This window comes from Protopterus annectens, chromosome 1.part1 (assembly GCF_019279795.1).
Source record: "Protopterus annectens isolate FY-2018-M chromosome 1.part1, PAN1.0, whole genome shotgun sequence".
NCBI lineage: Eukaryota > Metazoa > Chordata > Ceratodontiformes > Protopteridae > Protopterus > Protopterus annectens.
Window position 1 is genome coordinate 1855532303 of NC_056726.1, and position 20323 is coordinate 1855552625.

General features: G+C 41.5%; 1 protein-coding gene across 1 annotated transcript in view; it reads left to right on the forward strand.

The window, feature by feature from the left end:
* The window catches only part of KIF6 (kinesin family member 6), a 4303753-nt gene that overhangs the window by 1747802 nt on the left and 2535628 nt on the right, over positions 1 to 20323 (forward strand). The window lies entirely within an intron of this gene.

A 20323-nucleotide genomic window follows, 5' to 3' on the forward strand; every position in this document is an offset into this window, starting at 1 on the left:
TTGGAACACTGCAATGGCAGGTTGCCATACCTTGGGCAACTACCATTGTAGATTTCCTAGAACACTCACTACCTAAGCAAAGCTGCCCTGTAGCTGAAAGTTCTTCTAAATGATACATCCAGAAATATGTTATACTGAATATGAGTTTTTTTGTGTTGCATGTCTCAAAAGCAGTATCAAGAATTTGGTAACAATGGATACATCACTGTTGTAGAAAATTAGGTCAATGTAGTAAGTAGAGCATTCCGTGCATATGCTCTGGGTTTTGCACTTGCACAGTAGAATTTGTAAAGTCACAAGTAAAGTGCCTTTCATTTTGGGTATACATGCTGTGTCTAGGACATATAATATATCTTATTAGAAAGCTTCATTATAGTTTATGGCACAACAGCAGTGACCCTACTTGTCATAAAGTAGCAGTTTGTTTTTATGGTAAGATGCATTTTTTTATAACAACATATCATTGTAGTATATTGTAGTACAACAGTTTACTACAGCACTACCACAGCTTGCTAATATGAATAATACAGTAGTACATTTGGTCTTGCACTGCATACATATGGTTGCCTTAAGTTATTTTGCATGTTGGATGTTGCCAGGATGTATAATACTTTTGTAGTTTATGATGTGCTGTGATTGCTGTCTAAAATTGTGAGAAAGATAAAGCTATTAACAGTTTCACTAGTGTGAGACCCAGTCTTAAGAATGCTTAGAGGGTTAATAAACTCTTAAGGACACCTAGGTTCCATTAAGATTGGATGTCTCACTAGAGACTGACAGCAGAAACTGCCAGTGCTGGCAGACAACAGTGGCAGAAGGTAAAACAGCTTTCCAGAGCTGTTATAACTTCACTCTGTTATTCATAAACAGAAAGTGTGTCAGAACAAAGTTTCTAATAGCTTTTAAAGCCATTAAAACTACAGAGAAGCACAGTGTTTCTGCCTGTTGTCCATGCTTCACACATCTCCCCAGTTTTGTAAAACATTCCTAATTCCGCTCTGTCCCTCCTAAACTTTTTGATTTTCTGGTAAATCACTGAGGATTACAGTCAGTCATTAATGTCAGACATTAGAATCTTATACTTCTTATTGTTCAGAAGTGCAGGTTGATAGAAAACCTAAAATTTCTTTTAACTTTTTTAAATGGATCAGGGTAGTATTTAAAAATGTCCCTGATGTTGATCCTTTGTCCTCATGTTATTTTGGATTTATCTGGAATTCGTAAGCAAAGATATTGAGAGGTAGTTTGCTGCCTGTTTGACAGTGTTACATGCTTTACTAGCTTTCTAAACCAGTAAAGCACTTTGTCCTCCTACACATATTTTTCTGCTGTTAGAAGTATATGGAACAGATAAAGTTTCATTCAGTACAAATAATTATGACTGAGTCACCGTTCATAACCTTTGATTATATTTTCTTGACATGGATGCCAAGATTCACCCCATGAGCTTCACTCTTGAGGTAAATTTATTGCCTTTCACGTCCCAAACGCATAATAATCTTGGTACGATCAGAGACCCAATCACAATCCTCTATATTATAAAAAGTCTGCATGTCCTCCCTGCGGTTGGGTGGGTGTTCGAAAGACATGCGTAATTGGGCGTGTCTTCATTGAAGGTTGAACGTCGAGCTGGCACCTCGGCGTTCGTGAAAATCTACTGCCAGTCATTAGCAGACCGGAGTTCCGCTGTGGCGACCCCTAACCAGGAAAAAACGAAAGACAACAACAGCATTATTGAAGTGTATTAGTGTAATAATACAAAGACCCACAGCTTCTGTGAAGAGAACATTAGCACATTTTGCAGTTGGTAACTGAGTGGTAGAAGTTGTTAATGTGATACTTCTTTGGCATGAATTTATGTTATTTGAAAATAGCATCTCTGTAGTAAAATGTATATTGCAAGTCACATTAATGTAGGATGGTAAGTTCAGTAACACAAAATACATGTGGCTTCGTTAAGTATACAGTTCTGCAACTTCCTATATTTCAAATGCAAACAAGATGTGTAATGCTTGATAACCTTTAGAACAGTCTTTGCTACAGGATGTATTTATTATTTACTTAGTTACTTACATACATTTGTTAATCAGAAATGTGTAACTTCAATTATCCATGTTTTGATGGCATGTTGCAAAAATGTTTCCTTTCAAATGTGGTAAAATAAGTAGATTACAACAACTGGGCATTTTTTTGCCACTTTTTGCCTTCACTCACTGTTTAGGCAAGAGACGAACAAGTCTGGTCATCATCTAGTCAGCTCTCACTTTTACAAGGGACATTCCCTCGAAGCAGCCTTACCTCTCCCCTCTTGGCTTGAACCGTGGCTTCTCTGGTCTCCATTAGAGAGATTGCACTACCCTGTCTGTCTCTGATTGCACACAAACCCTGCCCTCTCCCCTGGAAAGGTATGTGAGCAATGCCCCTTCATTTCTAACTTTCCCTACCCCAGCTTTTCAAACCCAGTCACCTAGGTCACAGTCAGATCTCTGTCCCTCTGTGCCACGGAGACAGGCAATTAGAAATGTTTTTAAATGAAAGTACAATAAGTGACTGACAGGTAAAGTAATTATGGACACAAATCATGAATGTAGTTGTATTATACATTTTTCAGATTAAAAAGTATAATTATATAGAACTTGATCATATATGTAATGCTGTAAACAATTTGCATACTGAACAGCTGTATGTCAGATTATGGGAATCATGTGCATTATTGGAAAGTAAATAGAAGCATATAGACAGTTTTCATACCTAAAATACAAATCATAGCAACTGAAATTAACTCATTTCAATTTAAATGCAGTTTTGTTTTTCAGTAAGATGATGGTTAACATATACTAAGTACTACCTATGAAATGAAAAATAATATTTTAACTTAACTGTACCTCTGTTTCGTGGCTACTTGGTTTACATATAATCTTTTGAAGCACTGAAAGAATATTCATTGAAATTTAATCTTAAGTGAAATGGTAGTTTGCTCCATGACTTGAAAAGATATGCAACACATTTTAAATCACCAGATTCATTTTCACTCTTTGATATTGCTGCAGGGTGGTGGCCAGCAGAATAGGTCATGAGGTATGGTACATCAGGCAGTGGTAGATATACTGGTGGGAATTTCAGAAAGGTGTAATTTTTTGATGACCAGATGATTGAATTCAAAATAGTTAAGATGACAAGAGTGATAGAGTGACAGTGATACATTCTGCTTAGGTGGTCTGCAACAGCTATAGATCCAATATTGTCTGTTTTCATCTGATTCAGCATTTAGATTGGTGGATCTGATTGAATACAACCTAGGCATCTTATACCAGAGTATTGGATCCAAGAGTGCTTACTCTTCCCTTGCCCATAATTCCCTCTTTCTGACTGATTTACCTCAGATCTCATTTGGTCTCTGTTCGTCAAAACATATTTTCTGAGAGCTCTTCTGACTATCACAGTAAGTTAAAGCAATTTCTTGTTCCTCCCTGTATTTATAATGCATTAGCTTAGTAGCTTTTTTGAAGGTTTAAATCCTTTTCTGAGTGTTTTTTCCATTGTGGAATGTTCCAGTAAAAGTAGTGTTGCTCTTAAAACTTAGGCTTTAGTGATGTACTGTTCTGCTTGGATAGATATTTTTATATATATTTATATATATATATATATATATATATATATATATATATTTATATATATATATATATATATATATAGGTCTACTTCATATGACCTAAATTTCATATCATCGAAATTCATTTGACTGAGACCAAATGACCTAAATTTCATTTGACCTAAAACTTATTTCACTGACAATGAGCACTGGCAGTCTGCAGAGCACTGTAAGGCAAGTAAAAGGTATATGCCCTGTTCCCCACTGTAGTGCAACACTGGAGTTCGAATATATAGTTAGGGGGGTGTGCGGGGCACAGCCCCCCACATTGGGAGGGGGTGCGGGGGGCCTAGCCCCCCACCTAGTTTGATTATATAGTCTGGGTTTGATTTTATATTGTTCAGTAAAATAACTGAAACTGCGCCCCCTGGTGCCTATAGGTCTGAACCATTCTTACACACTTGTGTCAGATCTGATAGCCCTAGAGACTTCAGCTTCCACTTCTTCCCTTACTCTCTCGACTCCATTGCTTTCGGGTTGAGAAGAATCCAGAGCCGAAACTCCGGAGTTGGAGCACCAATGGTGGATTTCACACTGAAGTTTTCAGAGCCACTTCTTCCCCCGGTACTTTTGCACTTGGCAGCTCAAGGTAAAGCAGTCTCCCAGCCTTGGACCTGACCTCCATTGGAGCTGGGAGACTTCCCAAGTTGGCTGACAGGGAAAGTTTTTCCTTGGTTCCAATGGCAGAGTCAGCTTTTGAGGTTGTGGAAGGGGCTTGGCTGGCCCAAGAATATGCTACTTATGCTGAAGCTGTCTTAATTATTACTGCAAAATAATCTAAGGTACTATTTATATAGTATATTGTGATTCAATCCACAACTCTACACCATGGACTTTATTTATTATTATCACTAATGAATGTTCTTTGATTCCCTGCATTTATACTGTCTTAATACCACTGTAAATATGTAATTCCCAAATATTTATGTATTGTGATGCTGTTTAAACACCTTAATGTATCTGTAGCTTGTCTTTTAATGTGGAACTTTTCTCCCTAGGCATCTACTGAAAAGGGGCCTTTGGCCCAGACAGATACCTCTGGTTAACAATTTAAAATAAAAATAAAATAAATAATTCTTGTCATTTGAGACAACAGGGACAGACAGCCCCTACAGGCTTTGAGGCAGCTCAACATTCAAGCTCCTCATCTGATTTTGACATATCTCCATCAGAGCCCCAGAGACATGTGTGAAAAAGGACATGCAGATGGAAGCACATAGTCTTACCTGAGTCTGCCACTGGTAACATAGACTCAGATGAAGGAGAAAGATCCCCTAGGTCCCCTCCTAGACAGTGTCACCTTTGGGGCATTGTAAAATTGATGAATAGAAGGGGGGTATGGTCCACTGAAGCTCCTTCTTCTGATGAGGCCATGTTCCTTGAAGCCATTTAGTGTAGTCCATCTGCATCCTGGGTGGTCCCCCTCCTGATGCCTTGATAGACCTCATCACAAAGAAGGCTTGGAAGGAACTTGACATGGCAGAACCATTACTATGAAAATGGATAGAATTCTTGTAGCCCCAAAAGACAGGAACCAGTGGTCCAAAGGCCCTTCCATAGATGCCATGGTGGTAGCAGCAGCCACAAAGAAAGAACTGTCGGAAAAAAGCTCTTTTGACTGTCCCCCAGCAGGGAGTCCAGGGCACTGGACAGACTAGGGAAAGTGACTTACACTTCAGTGACTGTTGCACATTGAGTGCTGAATTACCATGCCCATTTGACTTCCTTGGGAATTGATCATGGAAGTATCTAAGTCTCTTATGAGTCACTTACCATTGGATGTCCCAAAAACAGTGGATACTCAAATATCTACCCTGCAATCTCTACTTCCAGCTGTTGCTGTGTGAGTGTTACTGAATGTGGCAGATGGAACATCAAGAACAACTGGTACAGCCATTGTTATGGGTCACCATGCCTTTCTAACAGCTATGCAACTTTGTGGAAAGTTTCAAGGTGTCTTTTATAAATGTCCCCTTAGATAGCTCCACTCTTTTTGGACCTAAGGTAAAAGAAATGGTTACCAGGAGCAAACAAGATAGTAAGACCCTGTCTGCTGTAGGAATCCATTCCTCCACTCCATAAAGATCCTTTTCCAGGAATCAATGGGAAGGTAAGAAAGTGTTGTTCAAAAGATTACTGGATTTTCACCATGATATTCCTGGAGATAGCCTTTCCTGAGGCAGAAGTGGAGGGAATTCAAATGGATACCACCCAAGAAGCAGAAGTGGACCACAGAATTTCCATGGCCCCTTACCAACGTCCCTGAACAGTTGCTTGACTGCTGCACTGTGGAGACATTTTGAGGACAGTTAACCTTACACACCCTGTAGCCTGGCAAACTATAACAAATGATGCAGGGGTGTAAAGGATAATCACCAGAGGCTATACCATACTCTCTTTGTTTTCCCCAAAGAAAAGATTGAAGATTCCCAATACTGTGCCCAGTCAGTTGGAATTCTCAGCAACAGAACTGTTAAAGTTGCTAAATAAAAGAATCATCTAGCCAGTACCCCCAGACCAGTTAAAATCTGGAGTCTTTTCCAGGTTCTTTTGGTTCCAAAGAAGACAGGAGATCTCAGACCAGTTTTGGGTCTCAGTCACCTCAATCAGTTTGTCAGACAGGCAAAGTACTGCATGGTCACAGTGCAATCCATTTTCCTCTTTTGAGGAAGGACAATTGGATGTGCTGTGTAAATATCCAGGATACCTACATTAAGATTTGAAGACAATCCAGGAGACTCCTCCATTCCTGGCTGGGAGCCAGTCACTGCCATTTCAGAACACTGCCGTTCTGTATCATCAAAGCCTCCTTGGTGTTCATCAAGATTATGGCAGCAGTGACAGCTCACCTACGATTACAGGAGATACAAGTCTTCCCACATCTAGATGATTGGCTCATAGCTGCTATCTACAAAGATCTACTATAACAACACTAGGCTTATCTTCTTAGTCTTGCAGACCAGTAAGAAGAACAGTCAGTCATATGAAGAGCAAACTGCCACCCATACAACAAACAGAATTTATAGGATATCGGAGAGATACATTTTGAGAAATTAAAAAACGAAAACAGCAGTATCTCAGCAGCTGAGACCAGGATTCACGAACTTCATTAATATTAAAGCAGACTTTTATTAAATATAAAATAAACACCAAATTAAACACTTTGATCCAATACAAACTTGGACTTCTTCAGAATCTGAAATCTTAGAAATGTGAGGAAACTTATATAGGAAATTGCATCAGCCATTCATTAATCAATTAGTAAAATTCTGATCAACCATTTAAAGGAACACACATAAAATGAATAACAAATATTTAACAGTCCAAAACGGAAAACAGTGTTCCACCCTGTAAAAACTTAACACATGTATTTTAAAAATCACATTTAAAATGTAAACCCAGTTTTAAATAAATAAATAAATATATATATAGAAATAAGAAATACACTAAGACCTGAAGTTTAAAATAGGTTGAAGGGAAATATTGTCTTTAATACCTGGGAAACAAGTGGCGTTTAACCTTAACTGCCATTTAACTTCCTTTTCTTCTAATAGGGTCTTGTCATCACCTCCTCTGGGGTTATGACAAATCTTATCAAGAATACCAAATTTAAAAATAGAACAGTTAGGACTTGATGACAAATGTTTGGAAAGAACTTTATTATTATCTTGCTTCTGAATCTTGTATAAAAGTTCATAAATCCTATTCTTGCGGGCTCTTTCAGTTTTGCCCACATAGAATGCGGGACAATTTAAGCATTTTGTTAAATAAATAACCTGTTTGGTGGTACAGTTGCCCCCCCCTTAAATATTACCTTAGACTTAATATTGTTTTTAAGAATAAGAGTACCAGAATCAAGAATATATAGGGACATTGGTTATATGCACCACGTTTTAGTGCCCCCTTCATACCTTTCAATCATATTCCCTAGGGGCTTAACATGCTCAAAATTGTGTTTTAAATTGGCTCCTGTCTTAAAAACAAAAGTTGGTCTACCCCAACAGATGATAAATATCAGAATTACTTCTCAAAATATTCTGAATTCTTATAAAAATGTTTTTAATATCCTTAACATGGGGGCTGTATTCCAAAACTAAAGCCCTGTTGAAATCTTTACCTTCGCTCATTTCTTTAATCTGCTTCAAACCTTCACCCAGTAAGAGTTTATACTTAATTCCCCACTGGGACAACATGTACCCGGTCATGTATTTTACCAACTCTGTGGGGTACCCCCTCTGTGTAAACATACCCATTAACAAATATGTTTCTTTAATTACATCTTCATACAAAGACATCATTCTTGCTGCCCTAATGCACTGCCATTTAATAATACTTTTTTTTTTGACTAAGGTGATGACAGCTTGAGTATTCTAAATAAGAGTTACAAAACATTGGTTTCCTGTATATATTGGATTTAAAACCATGATCCGTATAGGAAATTAATGTAGCGAAATAATGGATACTTTCATTACTAACATGATGTGTGAATTTTAAAAAATAACATGTTTGATTTAAATACTTCATAATTCTTCTATTTGTAAAACAGACCCCTTCCATAAAATAAATATATCATCCAAAAACGAACATATAATTTAATATATTCAAAATACTTACTTCCAAAAACAAAACTTGATTCCCATTCTAATAATACTAGGTTAGCATATATGGGGGCACAAGAAGCCCCCATAGCAATCCCTTGTAAATGTCTGAAATATTCACCCTCAAAATAAATATTATTATTTTCTATAACTAAAGTCATAAATTCACAAATTAACTTAATATTATCACAATCAAACTTGGAAAATGTCATCATATTCCTAGAAAAAACTCTAAGCCCTCTTCTTTTGGTATTGAAAAAAGTAGGTCTGCAACATCTGCTGTTAAAAAATTAAATCTTTAGACCATAAATCATCTCTTCAACGTCCTAAAAAGTCCCAAGTGTCTGCTACCAAATGTTGAACGTTAGAATAGGTGGGTTTTAACCATCTTTCTATTACCACCCCAAAAAGATATGTCTTAGACTAACCACCAGAGACTATAGGATGAAATGAAGGCTTTTCAGTATTCTTATGGACCTTAGGAATACTGAATTTCATGGCTATAACTGGATTTTTAACCTTTAAAAAACTATAAATGTCACAAGTAATTCTCTGATCACATTAAAACTCTTCCAAATATGAATCCATTCTTTGATATGCAATATTAATTTCATTTAATTAAACAGCTTCATAAATCATAGGGGATAATTCTGTAAATCCTACATGGAGCGATTCTCCATGTAGGAATAGTGTAGTGGCCCGAACACGGAATATGGCCGCTGAGCAATCCAGGAAACAGGGCTGGAAGCATGCATGATGCACGAAGGTGTCCACGGAATGCAAGTCACCTCATATGCTGGTGAAAACCATGCAAATGAGGTGATTTACCAATTCAGCAAGCAGAAAGGCACCTGTGTAGGTGCCGTGCCAGTATAATAAATGTATATGGTTGCAAACCGTGGAGCAGACTATACAATTTAAACAGAGGCTTTAACAGCCCAAATAAAAGGTTGTATATTGCACAGTAGGCATGCAGATGGCCAAAACTATGGCCTTTGAGTTAAAAAAGTAATGCAATATATGAAGAATTAAACTTTTTTTTTAACACGTATACCACGTTTAACTGGCGTATGGCGATGCGCAAACATGCTGTTTTGCAAAAAAAATAATAAATGAAAAGTGTAAAATATGAAATTTAAAGCTATACAAAGGTATTGTATTATAGTGGCCAGCATGCAGAGTCATACAATGGCAGGTCATAGTGGTAGCTAAGGAGATAGGCCCTGGTGTAGTGCAGTATCTTGGGTATATGCAATTAGGTGTATGTAAATGAGCTAGGGTTATTGAATAGCAAAAAGGGCCACTTTGCCCATAGGTACTAACCGTGGTAGGGCTAGAACTGTGTTGGTGTAGGCAGAACAGCTAACATGAAAAAGGGGTGTGTCACAGTATGTGTAAGCGGATTGGAGCTTAGAGGTGCCTGTTTGCACTCAGCTTAGTGGGGAGGGGGGGTCTGAGGCTGCTAAGCTATACTTAGCTCCACGGCACATGTTTCATCTGGTTAAAGAAAAACTTAAGTGTGCTTGTGTACAGGGGAGGGTCCAAACTGCTGAACAATGTTTATACAAGTACTGCGGGGCTTAGCAGTGGATTAAATTGAAAAAAAAAATAAAAGGAAATAACCAGGGAAAGGCAATCAAGTATAAAAGACTAATAAGCCCTATTCCACTGACACTGGCCCATTCAAACCCCTCAATGGTAGACCTGGCAGGTAGAATGTATCATAGTCAGCCAATCACACAGGCTGCATCTGCAGCACACCAGTATAAAGTATGCATACACCCTTCAATCTGATTTTTCTCACATACTCTGCCATTGGAGTACATACGTGGAAATTTCAACTGACAAAATGATAGGGGCTGCTGCTCCTCTACTACATCTGTATGCACTGCAGGCTAAGGCCAGTGATGATGATGCTGACAGTAGGCCCAGACTGAGGAGGAGAAGAGTGTTCATACCCAGGGTAACCTTTCAGGGGCTACATGAGCTGGAGATAGTAGAGCACTACAGGGTGAACAGGGACATACTACAGGAACTCACTGAGTTCTGCCGCCCTCACCTCAAACCCAGAGCCAACAGAGGGGAACCCATCCCAGTGGAAATAAACTGTGTAGCCTTACGAACACTAGCTACAAGACTTACAGGGGACACCATAGGGGTCTCACAGGCATCTGCATCCAGGGTACTGCATCAATTCCTGGATGTCATGCTAACACATGCCAGTAAGCACATTTATTTCCCCAGCACCCCTGAGGAGAGGACCAGCAATATACATTTCTTCCACTGTGAAGCACACTACCCAGAGATACTGGGTGCCATAGACTGTACTTATGTGTACATCAAAGCACCACCCGGTGAGGAGGTTAGAGTCTACGTCAACCGCAAGGGGTATCACTCCATCAACTGCCAGGTTGTGTGCAATGCTCAAGGTCTGTATTGGATGATCGAACTTTCAAAGGTTCGACTGTCATATGGTTGACACAATAGGATCGAATTTTTGAAAGTTTGAATGTTTTAACAGAGATCTCCGTACAGCGCAGAATGGGAAGATTTCCCTTTTTCTGCACTGTAGCGCGATCTCTGACTTGGTATATTTAAAGAGCAGGGGGTGTGGAGGAGCAGGGGGCTTGCCCCCTGCTTAAAACATTCAGGTAGGTTATTTGTATAGTATATTTTTTTATTAGATTTGTGAACTTTTAAAAGTTCGATTATTTGGTGTCGACCATATGACACTCGAACTTTTGAAAGTTCGATTATCTAATATAGACCCCAATGCCCAGGGCATTATCACACTGTGTGGCAGATATCACAACTCCCACAACTGCCATGCATCACAGCTGTACCAGGCATTTGCCAGGGGGGACATCCCATATAGCCATCTACTGAGGGATGCTGACTGCGCACTGGAACCGTGGATGATGACACCCATAATAAGTGTATAATGAGGCACATGCACAAAAGAGTGTTCAGGCCAAGGTTTCCTTTCAGGGGCTACATGAGCTGGAGATAGCATGTGCTTGGGCTGCTCATGTCACGGTTCCGCTGACTTGACATATCTGGTGGAACCCTACAGTACTCTCCAGCCACATGTGCATGCATGTTCATAATATGTGTCATGCTGCACAATATGATCCTGTGGAAACAGTGGCAGCAGGAACATCACAGGGAAGGGACACACAGCCCCAACCATTGTCAAGGTCCCCACAGGCACAGGGGGACTCAGAGGAGGAACCCCCTGAGCCTGTCCCTATTAGCAGATGTAAGCGTGCCCAGTATGCCCTGGCCTTGGCAAAGAGGCAATGCATAGCACATGCACTGACAACATAGGGACCCAGGGACTGACATCTCACTCAGACACACATATACAGTAAAAAGGATGCCAGCCACATCACACTTACCTGTACCTTACCATGTATAGGCTGTGTACTGGATGCATCCCACAGAGTCAGCCCTGAAGCATTGTCCTCTCAGCTGCAGGCACAAGGTAAGTCACTCTTCTTTACAACAAATGAATGGGGCAGTAGACTGTGGTAGCATATCTGTGGTATTGTTGAATGTATTCAAGGGAATGGGGTGGGCTACCGGGATAGCACACAACTGACAACTATGTGGGGCAACAGGAACTCTTCCCCCAAGTAATGGCATGCCCTAGAATATGCAGTAGGCCCTAAGCCAGTAAAACCCACTGCACTATGTGAGGGACTTCCAAACAGCAGGGTCATAGGACAGATGCATAGATGTCAATGTTGGAGTCCCATACGTCCCATACATACCTCTCAACCTCTTAGATCAAGAAGTCTGTAAAAAGCCATAAAGAAATGTGGGGCAAAGGCCCAAAAACAGGGGCAATTTTTAAATATTGCTCTTACAAACTTACAGTTTATAGAATAACAGGTACTAGCATTTATTCTCTGAAGGGTAAGAAATCTGAAACTCAAAAGTCTGTCATTAGTTTCTAACTTTATTCTTTAATGATTTGCCAGTAATTTTCCAGACAGCTACAATTTTATGAAAAATGGACCCAAAATATGAGGCAAACATCTAGACATTCTGCGAAAATCTGTACAGTTGAGAGGTATGGTCCCCTACCCCCGACACACCAGTGTTCCCGTACAACTGCAGTAACATTTATGTTTGTAAGGTAATAGCAGCAGACCACACATTCCCAGGGCTGTCCCAATCAACTTGCTAACATGTTCCATTTCCACAGTATGTAGGGGTCAATGAGCTAGGTATGTGTGTGGTTAATAGTGTCAGGAAGTAGATAGTACTAATTGGTGGCTGTTGTGGCTTAGTGAGCTAAGTACATTACTGTGGTTGACAGGGTCCATGGTTCGAGACTGGCCATGCCTACTATTTTGCATGTCAGCTACGCCTTATGGTAGGGGTTCTACAGACTGTCCAGAAGTCAATATTTGTTACTGCAAGAAAGCTGGACAATGAAGGGACAGGGGGCCACAGATATGGACAGTACACAGCTCTGAGTAACCTAGATGGTGCATAGTAGAACAGGAGGTTGTGAGAAGTTAGTCTAGCACCAGAATATAAAGGCTGCCACATAACTGTATCAGTACTGATAACAAGTCAGTGGGCACCATCCATACCCCATGAATGACAAGGTTTCCCTAAATGTCCACACATATGCTTCACATATCTGTTCTGTTTGTCAAAACATTGCATTTGTCTGGCAAACTACTGGCAAACCTATAAAGGTTGATGTGAAAACATCAATGACAGGCAGTTGAGATGCAGACTTCATACCCATAAGAAAATGCAAGCTAATACAAAAACATTCTACCACCTGTCTACGTTCGGAAGAGCAATATTAAGTTCCTGTCCCCATGTGTGGGCCTGTGTTAGACTGTTATATATAGTCCTATCCAAATGTCTGGTTGTAACAGTTTGAGAGGTATGACCAACATGTAGACTTATAAGAACAGTGGATGGTCGAATTACCATATCTGCTATGGAGGGATGGGGCAGTGTCCCATCATCAGGCTCTGTGGATGGAGAGAGCAAGTCTGGTGGAGGTGGGGGATCTGACAGGGAGCTCTGCACATCCGTGTCAATCTCAATCAGATCCTCAGGTGCCATGCTAGATAGTTCAGGAACCTTCTCAGACTGCACATTGGGTGAAACAGGAGCCTCTCCCTGGGAGGGGACAGCAGACGCAAACATAATGGAGCAGTCCTACCAATGGTGCGATTCTGAGCAAAAGGAACAATTAACATGATATTCCTTTGCGAAATGGGAAAGTGAACCACACCTGGTGCACTTTTTGGTGGGATAATTTGTTACATTATGTGAAAACTCACCACAGAAGAAGCACATTTTTGGCTGGTCAGGATATCTCATGACGCCCCTTTGTCCGGCAATAAAGCAAATGCAACACAAACCATCTGAGGACCAGAGCAGATGTATGGGGCACAATGCTGACCAACCTGCTAAACAGGTACAGTCAGAGGTGTGCGGTCTGTAACCCTGTGTTTGATGTTATGACTTCTACTCCAGTCACACCATAACTGCAAGCACATAGAGCAGCAACTGCAGACATACCCTGTGACTGGAGCAGAGCAGGACAAAGGGCTACATATAAGGGGAAGGAGGAACCACTGGCCATACAAATGTAGAATGTGCAGACTAGAACAGTTTGTGCAGTAGCATGGGTTCCATGCAGTGTATGGAGTCAGTAGACAAATTTATGTCAGTGGTTCATCTCATTAATCTATACTTATATGCCACTGGCATACCAGGACATCACACTGCTGTGTAAAATGTACCTCACATATTATGCAAAACTCTGCTCAGTCCAATACACTCTGTACCTATCTTAGATATGAGTCAGTAAGGGTAGCACACAGCCAGGAGATCCCTCTGCCAGTATATTAGTGAGGTGCTGGACTGTTTACAGAGGTACATCAGCCAATTGGCTGTAGCACACAAAATCCTGGACCGGAGTACAGGTAGGTCTGGCCTAGAGTCCCACTGTTGCTATTGAGGGTCATACTGGGCATGCTCCTGCACTTAGCTACTTTCAGCCCACGTCTGAACCCACATCTGACTATATAACTGGGATGTACATATATCCCTTGTGCATACAGACAGGTATGTATACCTTGACTGTCTATCCCCACCCCCATCAAACTTGTTTACCCCTATCTATCCATATATGGTACATATACGATTTATCTGGATCTGCTGAATGTGATATACATACAGATGTATAGGTAACATATACAAATATATCATTTATAGAGGTAGAAATGGGGGGGGACGAGAGAGAGAGACAGAGACCCTGAAAGGCGTAGAGTGATGTACTGCCGCAACCACAAGTACACCAATTTTAACTAGTGGCATGTGCAAATACTATGATGAGTCCGATTTTGTAATAGTAGGTAGGTAGAAGTTGTAATGTCACATCAGTCGCCTTGTGTGTATGTGTGTGTGTTTCTGTATGTATTACATGTACAGCAGAATACACATGCCCAGCTGGCCTATGTCTGTGTAATGGCCACCCATGTTTTGGCCCTGTGACTAGTGTCCTCATGGTCTCCCTATCAGCAGCTACTGATGTCATCCATCCCAACAGCAGTGGCAGACACTCTCCACATGTGTAAGTCCTGTGGCACATGCACTAAGTACACAGTGCTATAGTGTACACAGGTAGTGGTTCTAATCCCAACAACAACTCAGTGAGTGTGTGTGTGTGTGTGTGTGTGTGTGTGTGTGTGTGTGTGTCTGTTTGTATAAGTATATTCCCTTGCGGCTATGTGCATTTCCTGCCTATGTGTGTGCAATGCCAATACATTTTGAGGCCTGTTCCACCCTGTTAATCCCCCATTGCACTGCTTTACAGGGCCTGCTGATGTCATCCACCTTAGATGCACCATTGGACACTCTCCAGGCGTATAATCTCCATGGCACACACGATAAGTATGTAGCACTCTACTACATACAACTAGATAGGTAGAGGTTCTAATCTCAATGCTGCCAACTCTGTGTGTGTGTGTGTGTGTGTGTGTGTGTGTGTGTGTGTGTGTGTGTGTGTGTGTGTGTGTGTGTGTGTGTGTGTATGTGTGAGAAGCATATCCCCGTGGCTGCCCTGTGTGTGTGTGTGTGTGTTGTTTATACCATTTTGAGGCCTGTTCCACCCTTTTGACCCCCCCTGCATTGCATTGTTTTACAGGGGTTGTTGATGTCATCCTCCTTAGATGCACTATTGGTCTCTCTCCAGACATATAAACTCTGTGGTGCACACAATAACTACATAGCACTATAGTACATACAACTAGATAGGTAGGGGTTCTAATCTCAATACTGCCAACTATGTCTGTGTATGTGTGTGTGTGTGTGTGTGTGTGTGTGTGTGTGTGTGTGTGTGTGTGTGTGTGTGTGTTATACCATTTTGAAGCCTGTTGACCCCCTTCCCATTGCATTACTTTACAGGGTCTTTTGATTTCATCCACCTTAGATGCACTGTTTGATACTCTCCAGGCAGTGCCTCACAACTTTACAGAGTTTTGCAGAATGTCCAGATGTTTGCCTCATATATTTGGTCTGTTTATCCTAAAAGTGTTGTTTTCTTGCAAATCATTGAGAGTTGAAGTCAGAAAATAATGACAGACATTTGAGTTTCAGACTTTATACCCTTCACAAAATGCATGCTAATGCAAAATCTGCTACTCTTATCAGTTCTCTAATTTTGTAAGTGCAATATAGAGACAACCACAAAGCATTATATAGCAATGTCAAGAATCTCATTGACAACACCCAGGTCTGCTCTGAGTTACAGTGCAACAGCATGAAAATTACAGAACCAATTGATATTGCCAACATCCCGGCAGATAGGTTCAGTGCTAACCCCCCCCTCACCCCCTAAAGGGCCCATATCTATACAGGAAGAATGCAGAGTCCCTGTAATCACAACTACACAGGTAAAAGCTGCTCTCCCTAAAGCCAAAAACACAGCATCCATGGGATCGGACATCACAGGCTGCGTTTTACACAAACTTCAGAACAAACTGGCTCCCCACCTAAGCAGCATGTTCAGTCATAGCCTCACGTCAGGCTTTGTGCCCACCAAATGGCGCACAGCAACAGTTATCCCACTCCACAAAGGGGGAGCCACCATTGATCCCAGGAACTATTGCCCTATTAGCCTGATGAGCCTGGTCTGTAAGGCCATGGAATGTATCATCATGGAACTCATAAACAAAGACATTGGTAACCTCCAAACTCTGGACCCCATCCAGTTCAGGTTTGTGAAAGGCAGATCATGCCTCCTGAACCTGATAAACTTCTTTGAGGCAGTCACCAAAGCCATAGAGGAGGGTAAGGTGGTTCACACAGCCTCTCTTGACCTCACCAAGGCTTTCAGCACCATCCCCCATTCTGGAATTATAACTAAACTCACTAAACTAGGTATAACAACCTACGTCACAAGATGGGTTGCCAACTGGCTCACTGACAGAACCCACACTGTAAAAGTTGCAGACTCCAAATCTGACTTCAAACCAGTGACAAGTGGAGTACCACAGGGTTCAGTCCTGGGACCTCTCCTGTTTGATATCTACTTCTCTGAAGTACAGACTAACACAGAAGGCCTTTGGCTAAAGAAGTTAGCAAATGACTGTAAACTAGGAGCCGTAGTCAAGTCCCCAAATGATGTGGACATCCTACAGAAGGGCCTCACTGAGACAGATGCCTGGTGTCAGAGCCATGGCCTCACGCTCAATGCCAAAAAGGGCATTGTCATCCCCTTTGGTAAAAACTCTGTACCCATGAACTACCACATAGGCAGCAGTCTACTTAACACCAAATGTGTGATAAGAGACCTTGGGACTCAGGTGGATAGTAGTCTCTCCTTTGATAATCACATCGCCACAGTAGTCAAGAAATCCTTCTACATGGCACACCTCATCACAAAAGGGTTCTCATCCAGGATAAAAGAGGTCATTGTTCCCTTCTACTCAACACTAATTAGACCCATTATAGAGTACAACGCTTCTTTTGGAATGTACGTCACAAGACATCCTCAGCAGCTGGAAAGGCCACACCTCACAAAGAGGATTACTGACTTCAAACAGATGCCCTACACTGACCATCTCAAAAAACTCCAGCTTTACTCCGTAGCATATTTCCTTCTCCAAGGTGATCTCTGCCTACCATATAAAGCTATGTCAGACCCAGAGCTTTTTAACATGCTACACACAAAAAAATCCCGATCCCTCCGAGCTACACACTCTAGGGACCTAAACGTTGTCACCACAATAAACAGGACATGTTGGAGGGATAGATTCCTGTCCCAGAGACTTCTCATAATTTAGAACAAGCTACCCATATATGTCAAGCAAAGTTCCTCTTTAGCACTCCTCAAGAAAAATCCTGATGAGTGGATGGGAAATAGGAAATACATCTTGGGGATCACTTCTGTGGCTCTGCTCGACAGGGGCACAGGAAAATAACTTTCTTGGGTGGCGTAAGCCAGGGAACCTTGATGGCTTGGTTTACTTAGGCCCTTGGGCCAATAGACTAGTACCTACCTATGAACCTATATGTAAAAAGTGTCCCTATTTTTGGGCCTTTAACCTCCCCCATTATTGAAGGCTTTGTCCAGATTTATTGCTCTAAGACGTTGTGAGGTATGCCCAAAGCATATAAGCTCCATAGCGCATGTGATAAATACATAGCACTATAGTACATACAACTAGATAGGTAGGGGTTCTAATCTCAGTACTGGTAATTGTGTGAGTGTATGTGTCGGTGTACGCATATCCCCTGTAACAGTGTGGCCGTCTTGCCTGTGTGTGCAGTGGTTATACCATTTTGTGTGCCTGTTCCACCCTGTTAACTCCCCCATTGCCAACCTATTCAGGGCCTGTTGATGTCATCCACCTTAGACGCAGAGTTAGACATTTTCAAACACCATAGCACTGTGGTGCATGCAGTACATACGGCAGTCTATAGTGTATATAACTAGATAGGTAGTGGTTCTAATCTCAAAACTGGCAACTCTGTGTGCATGTGTGCTTGAATGCTGCAGCAGTGTGTCTGTGTGTGCATGTGTGTCATATCTATACCATTTTAAGGGCCTGTTAACCCCCCATTGGCAATTCTTACAGCACCATACAGATGTGATCCACTTGAATAGTAGTGGCAGACACTGCAAAAATGTATAAGCTCCGTGGCACATGTGATATGTATATAGCGTTATCATTTGCAAAACTAGCCAGGTAGAGGTTCTACTCGCAACAAGGGCAGTTCAGGAGTAGGTGTGTGTGTGTGTGTGTATGTATGTATATCCCCTTGCAGCAGTGTGACTGTGTTAGAGCCACCACCATACCTCTCATCCCCTTAGCGAAAGACATCCGAATAAAGCCATACAGGAAAGTGGGACATAGACCAAATATTAGGCTCAGTCTTTAAATATTGCTCTGACAAACATAGAATGTAGATAGCATAACAGGTTGTACATTCACATGCATTTTCTGAAGGGTATGAAGTCTTACATGAAAATATCTGTCTTTACTGTCTAACGTCAGTCTTTAATAATTTGCCACTAATGTGCCAGACAACAATAGTATTATGGCAAACTGAACAAAAATGTGTGGCAAACATCAGGACAGTCTGCAAAAATTTGTAGATGTGAGACGTATGGCCTTAAACTGTTTCACCCTGCAGGTTGCAGTCCATGTTTGGCCAGGTGTGACCTTTGACAACAACTTAAACTATACAGAGTTCACCAGAGTGTAGGACAACAAACATTTCTTAAGTTGTGTACTAGTTGCATAAAGCAGTTACTTCACATCAGAAGCACCTTAATGTTATGAGAAATAGCATAAGCTGTGGTCGTGTGACACAAAGAAGCCATCATATTGGCAAACCAAGAGAAGTCCTGTCTGTTGCACTTGCCGTGGGTATGGTTTGTCCTGCCAACTTTCACTATGCTACAAGAAGTGTCCCACATTGCACATTTGATAAGTTGGCAACCCTACTCTATGTTGCCTACGTGTGTGCAATATGTAGACATATGTAGGTCCTTGTATCTAGGCATGAATGCTAACTGCCCCCACCCACATATGTACATATTGCCTAAGGCTGTGGTGACTGCATGTAGTGTGCTGTCTGTCATTAACCTACAGACTGATGGTAATACACTGCAATGGGGTCATACAGCGGTATGGAATGGTGCCAAGGTCCTAGCCTCAAGCTGAATGCAGAAAACAGTACCATCATACTATACAGCAAGGACATAGCCCCACATTTTCCCACATCAACGGCAACTGCATAAACACACTACCTGTGTTGACAGACCTGGGTACTCAGGTTGATAACACTGTTGCATTCAACCATCAAGTAGTGGCAGTGGTCAGAAAAGCCTTGGACGTGGTTCACCACATAGGTGAAAGGACTGCATCCAGATGGAAGGTGGACATTACCTCTGTATAGTCCTCAGTCAGGACAACAATAAATTATCATCATGGCTGGTATGGTATGTACCTATACAGATATCTGCAGTAACTGGAAAGACTATGTTAACACACACAAAGGTTATCCATGGCCCTCAATGCCTGTTCCGTGCATGCAGCCTCAAATCAGTAGTACCCCACTTGGTAATGGACAGGTTGTCCACAGGTGGGCTGTAGCATGCCAAGATGGCAGTGTTGTGCTCAGCCCTTCAACAGCTGCCCCATATTTGTGAGGCTAACTCTTTGCACATTACCAGCACGACAGGCCTGAATCACATATGTGACAACAATAAAACCTGCTGGAGAGACAGGTTTGTCTCCCAGAGGCTGCCCTGTGTCAGGAATGCACTTCCCATACATGCCGAACAGAGTACCATGCAGACCCTCATTAAGTGCATCTGTGATGAGTAGATGGGAAAACAGAAATCTGTCCCAGGGGGTCCAGCCTGTGTCCATCAATGACAGGGGCAACATTTGCTGATTGATGATTCTGTTGGGGATAAAGTAAAGGCTAGGTGTGTAAGGGACCCAAGCAAATACTTTAGTAACCTTTTATGGACTTATACACCTGCGATCCTATGGAACCCCCCAGGTGACATGTATCT